The sequence below is a fragment of the Microtus oregoni genome, unplaced genomic scaffold (genome assembly GCF_018167655.1).
Source record: "Microtus oregoni isolate MIOR12 unplaced genomic scaffold, Mior012 000009F_ref0000495, whole genome shotgun sequence".
Lineage (NCBI taxonomy): Eukaryota > Metazoa > Chordata > Mammalia > Rodentia > Cricetidae > Microtus > Microtus oregoni.
This window is the reverse complement of record NW_024543068.1, coordinates 4,598,802-4,605,574: the sequence shown is the minus strand read 5'-3', so window position 1 is coordinate 4,605,574 and position 6,773 is coordinate 4,598,802.

Here is a 6,773-nt window from a genome sequence, read left to right as displayed (position 1 = left end):
CTGTTTTTCAAATGAGATCCAAAAACTTTTCAAACATTTTCATTGCACTATAACAATACATAAACTATAAAAAGTCCACAAACTTAAAAAATACCAATAATTTATTCTTCTACCTTCAATGCAATAACACTGTAAAAAATCCCTAAGTAGATACTTATTACCTATAAGATTCAATAAAAGTTATGTCTGTGAAGTTGTTCAATAAACTTTGGATAGATCCAGTTTTTACAACCTATAAAATGTATGAGTGCAACATTCTGAAATAGGGATGGACAAAGCATAATTACTACAATTCTTCATCCGTCTCTCTATACATGTATCCTTCAGTAGCCTGACACAACCCATCACAGTACATTATGGCAGTAGTTAACTTGTCACAATCCCTTTTTAGTGGTTGTAGCCTAAGACTATCAGAAAACACAGATATTTGTATTATAATTCATATTAGTAACAAAATTACAGTTGGGAAGAAACAATGGAAGTAATTTATGGTCGGGGGTCTCCACAACACGCAGAGCTGAGTTAAATAAAGGGTTGCAGCTTTAGGAAAGTTGAGAAGCCCTGTCCAAACCTGTCCAAACCTTGTGTGGGCTTCTTGGCAGGGATCCTCAGCTACAGAAAGTGACACAAAGGCAGCTGAGCTCTGTCCACTCTGGACAGATATCTGAGCTTGGGGGAGAGAAGAGAAATGGATTCTAAGCTTCTCTTGTTGCTTGCTGCTTATGTGTTAGGGAAATATATAGAAATATATTCATTCATGTAACTTGATGCCTAGCCTTGTGTTCTGTTTCACTGGAACTGGCAAGTCTGCAATCAGTATGTACTGACACTGATTCAAACCCTGCAGTTGTATAAACCACACACTTTCAATGGCAACACCAGGTAGTGTATGCCACATGAATGGGATAAATCTCACAAGACTCCACCCCTGGATGAATGGTTGCGAAGAATGGGAGAATGGGTCTTCTCCAGGATTGAACTCCTTAATCAGTTCTCCAGTCCTAAACCATCAGCCTTAAACACATAGGCATGGACAGTAATAAATGGATGGGAGAGAGTGGGAGGGAGGGAGGAAGGAACGGAGGGAGAGAAGGAGGGAGGGAGAGAACTATAATGCAAAAGTAACAATTAAACAGGTCATGAATTTAAGAGTAAATGGGGGAGCATTTAAAGAAATGAAGGAAAGGGTGAAATAGAAATGACACAAATTCAAAATAGATTTATTTTTAAATTTTCAATTTTATTATTTAATCCAACAAGGTAACTATCGAACAACTGTAGGTTTAATTTTTTTCTTTGTTGGGACCCACCAACCAGCTCCCCACCTCCCAAAAACCTCGAAGCTTATTCTTACCTATGAATGCCCAGTCTTTGCTGCCTTGTTTCTAGCCAATTTTTGTAAATTAACTTAAATGATCTCTTTTTACTATAACTGCATTTTGCCTTTGGCTTTTTAGCCTTTTTTATTCATTCTATATATCTTTCTTTTCTTCTTACTCTGTGGTTGGCTGTGTGTTTTGGTGGCTGGCCCCTGGCGTCCTCCTTTCCTCCTTTTCTCGATTCTTGCTCTTCTCTTTGCTGTAATCTAGATTTTTCTTCTCCTATTTATTCTCTCTGCCTGGCAGCCTAACCTATTTCTCTCCCTTGCCCAGCTATTGACCACTGAGCTCTTTACTAGACAATTCAACTGTTATTAGACAAAGCAAGAGTTTTACAGCAACCTCCACATAGCTAGAAGACAGGCACACCTCATCTGTCCTTTAATTTCAGTGTGAATGCTTGGGGTTAAACTCAGTTCCCCATGTTTATGGGGTAAAACTTTCATAGCCCCTATATGTTTTACTTATTCTAGAGGAATCACAGAGGCTTTTGTACTTTTTGTTTATTCTGCTCTAAAGTGCTCAAATACTTCCATTAGAATGCGTCATGCTTTCAGCCTGATATCACATCCCCGTGCTTGTATTTCCCTTGAAGCCAGACTTGCCTTCTGAATTGTTCCTGAAGGTGATCTTGCTTCTACTAGAAAAATTTCACAGCAAAGAACATCTTCCCTTGTTGAATTGCACATTCCTTAGCAGCCTGTGGGGATGATGTCAGGATAATATATTAGGCTATTTCATATTATCACCTTGGGAGTTTTGAGATTCTTCTGGTATTTTTCTTACAAATCAGCAGTTAATATGAGAAATTTCACAAACAGCAAAGTTTAGTTCTCTCTTTTTCTCTCTGAAATCAATTCAAAATTAATTTTAGACAATTATTAATCTGGGTATGGAGTCTTTAATGAGTAAATAATGAACTATTTCTAACTGTAGGAAAATCAAAACCAAACTATAGGAAAAACTTTAGGAAAAAAATTAACTACAGGAAAACATGAATACATTGCCGCTCAAAAATCATAGCACACTGAAACTGGACAAAAGCTTTGTAGTCTTTTTGTCTTCAAATTTGTTTCATTTTGAATTCACTTTCACACCCTCATTCTCAATCGTTGTGTAAGGCCTATCCGCTAGTACTTCTATTTCTAAATTTGTTTTTCCTGACCCTAGAGGGGCTCCCAGGTGCCCAAGCTGAGGTCCCCAGTTAGTTCCTTGGGCAGTTGAGGAAAGGGAACCTGAAATGACCCTATCCTAGAGCAATACTGACGAATATCTTGCATATCATCATAGAACCTTCATCTGGTGATGGATGGAGATAGAGACAGAGACCCACACTGGAGCACTGGACTGAGCTCCCAAGGTCCCAATGAGGAGCAGAAGGAGGGAGAACATGAGCAAAGAAGTCGGGACCACGAGGGATGCACCCACCCACTGAGACAGTGGAGCTGATCTACTGAGAGCTCACCAAGACCAGCTGGACTGTGACTGAAAAAGCATGGGATAAAACTGGACTCTCTGAACATGGCGAACAATGAGGGCTGATGAGACGCCAAGGACAATGGCATGGGTGTTTGATCCTACGTAATGTGATGGCTTTGTGGGAGCCTAGCCAGTTTGGATGTTCACCTTCCTAGATATGGACGGAGGTGGGAGGTCCTAGGTCTTAACACAGGGCAGAAAACCCTGACTGCTCTTTGGACTGGAGAGGGAGGGGGAAAGGAGTGGGGGGAGGAAGACAAGGGTGGGAGGAGGGGGAGGGAAATGGGAGGCTGGGAGGAGGTGGAAACTTGTTTTTGTTTTTTTTTCTCCTTTTCTCAATAAAAAAAGAAAAGAAAGAAAAAAAATAAATTTGTTATTAAAATGTGATCTTTGAAGATTTTAATAAAGTTAAAATGAGTTTGTTACTTTGGGCCCTAATTCAATATGGCTGGTTTGCATATAAGGTTAGAAAAGGGCAGGGGAACTGGGACTGATCAGACAAACATGTAGAGTACCTCAGGAAAAATCAAGCAAGCATCATAAAGATGGAGTCAGGTGTTGGGATTACTCTCTTTCCAAGAAAAATAGACACTTGGGGCTGCAGGAAGCTATAAGAGGTAGAAAGTTTCCTAAACTAAACTTGAGAGTGTACCCAGTAGGTTACTTTAGCTAACCAGTAGGGCACATTTTAAAAGGATAGCCACAAGAATATTATTTAGTGACTACTTCTGTGAACATAGAGAAATCATGATAGAAGGAAGAGGCAAGATTCAGGGGAATTATTTATATCAAATAATATCACACAATTGCCCATCTATACTTTTTTCCTGGGTGTGTACTCTTCTCCTAAAATAGTTTATGGATACATGGTAATTGCAGGTGGTTCTTTGTGTATGTTTCTCTCTGCCTTGGAGAATCAAGCAGTTATAGGAAGAAAATATTAAAAGAAAATTGTGCCAGTACAGAAAGCATACATCATTTTTGCTTGTAATTATTATGTATGTGAATTCCATATGAAAATTATTTATGTATTAATTACATTTTATTTTATTATCTATTATAATAGTCATCCACAGTATAAAAGAAGATATTCATGGTAATAAGCAAATAATGATTAATCTTAGCCAATGGACTTGATCATTCATGATTTCTTTGTGCCTGAACGACCTTGAAACAAATTCTTTTTATTGGTATTTTTCAGACAGGATTTCTTTGTATTACCTTTACTGCCCTGATACTAGATCCATAGGCGAGGCTGGTCTCACACTCAGAGATCCATCTGCCTCTGCCCCTGCAGTGTCAGGATTAATATCATGTGCCACCACCACCAAGCCTGAAATAATTCCTTAATGGATACTAAAGTATAATCATACATCATATTGTATGACATATAATCATACTGTCATATTGCAACATCCTTGCTACAACAGCAATAATTATATTGACCAAAATGCCATGACCATGAAACCTGGAAGGAAAATCTGAGTTTGATGTGTTTCTGGTTGGTCTTTCATGTCAATTGAAAAAGGAAAAAGAAAAGCAATGCATACTACAATGTCACAATTATTGTGGCTTTTCATGTGATTAAAATATGTACTCTGATCTTCTCCTCAGTAAGTCATAAACACAAATGAACACACACAGACACACACATCATAGAATATGGAACTACATGGGAGTGATATTTTTTAACCTGCTGAAGTGTTATATCCCTGGAAAACATAATAGTGGGCTAAATTGTAGACAATAGGAAGAATCATAATTTCTCGCCAGAAACCAAAATACAGTGAAAGATTTGTAAGAAACTGGATAGTCCTTCCCTGCAAAACAGTAACTTCCAGAAACTTCTGAAGAGAAACTACTTGTTGATTGCATGAACATTTTTAAAGAAATAAATAAGCATATAGAATTTAGTATTTATTTCCCCTTTCCTAATAGAAATATGATACTGCCTCTTATTTGCATAAAAGATGCATAAAAGAAAAAAAGCCTCTTATTTTGCACACTCATTCTGTTACAATCCTATCTCATGTCTATTTCTTGAAGGAGTTGAGTTGTTCATTTTCTTTTCTTTTTTCTTTCCTTTGAACTACTTATCAATTTTATTTCAAGTGTTCATTGACTGATGAATATTTTGTTCCTATATTTTACTATCAGCATTCTGCATGAATTCAAATAACAGGCAAGATATACACAGAATATACCCCGAAACATCTGTGTTTATTATTGCTTTATTTTCGCTATAAGGCTTTCAGAAGTAAGTCTTCTGTTGTTTTTGTCTTAATAAAAACGCTAGTGTTTTCTGGTTTTCCAGGTTTAGGATGAGCAAGAGAACACTTTAAAAGATCATAATATTAAAAAAAAAAAACAGGTAAGATTGGTATTGCTACATTACATTATGAGAACAGAGAATTTTGTTTTTGTCTTATCTAGGGCTCTGTACATTTATTTGGTCCTTAGTGTGTTAGGATACAGCCTAGGTCTTGGCAATAAGAATCCCAAAGCAAGTGCTAAAACCCAAATGTTGCACAGGGATGTGCTGGTACTCTCAGCTCCACATATGGCAACCAGTGACATGAGGGAATAGACCTTTGGGACTCTCTGTGGCTGCCAGCTCCACTTGGAGGATTCCTGTGGTCAGAGGGAAGAGCTAGACTTCACTCTCAGAAGCAGCTGTTATCAACACAGAGCAGCCAAACACAATCCTTTCCAGCCAAATCCCTTATCAGGGATTTCCTTTCAATCCAATAATATGTTCTATTCCAAAATTTCAAATGGCATGGCACTTCTCAATGTTGATAGCATGCCATTCCTTTTCTTCGAAGTCAAAAGCTCTCTGGGTTTGCCAAGAAGTCCTTGGAGAAAAGTAAAATTGCTTCATGTGTTTTCATTGCTTTTATATTTGCTCACATTTTGAGGCTCAGTCTTAAGAGTAGGGATGATGACTTATTACAGTGAAATGACCCTCCCCTGGGCTTTCTATAATTGACTATCAACTTCAATCAATAAGAATAAATTATTCATTAGTGCCTTATCCCCACATTTTCTGCTATGATTCTGATGTATCTTTTTAAAATATCAGTTTTAATGTTTGACATGACATGTGTTTTTATGGTTAATTTATTTCTTTTTAGAGCTCAGTTCTACAAAGTGTGTCATACACTATCATAGTTAACTGAGAGATGGTACTTTATGAACATATGCTGAGATAAGCATCAGAAAAGTATTTCTAAAAGAATAACATGTTCATTATATTCTGAGAAACCAACTTAAACCATCACGGGTAGATTTGTTGAGTTTCTATAAACTTTACACCTGATTGTGAAGAAAAGTGTAGATCTTTCTAGAACAGGACATGCATGTTTAAAAGTGACTTTTGGGAAAGTTAAAGCAAAAATTGGAGTGAGCAATACATTTCGTGTGCTGTTCTGAATTTCTGAAAGGGATTTTAATCTTCTGTGGGCTTAAAAGAAATGCTTAATGATAGAAACAATAGCTGTGTCTTTAATAGGACACAGTAAAAGTAAATATTGCCTATTTATATGACAGGAAATATTGAAATATAAGATCTCTGCTGGATAAAAAGATAAAATTTAGAATTAATTACACAGGGGAAAACGCAAACTGATCTATATAACATCTCTGTCAATGAACTTAAATGGTTTGGCAGTTTTCTAAAAATATTTACTATTCTTTATTCATTTATTATTGATATATCTGAAAAAAACACAAATTAAAGGAAACACCTAAAGACTAGATGCTTTAATGAAAGAAGGAATGAAATGCTGGCGTTAGAAAAGAGAGTCCTATTTTGAATGTTTTGGATTTCATAAATATTTTATACTTCTTATGGCAATACCATTATTTTCTTTAAGAAAGGGGGCTATTTTGTGGTATTATTGACAAATATACAGC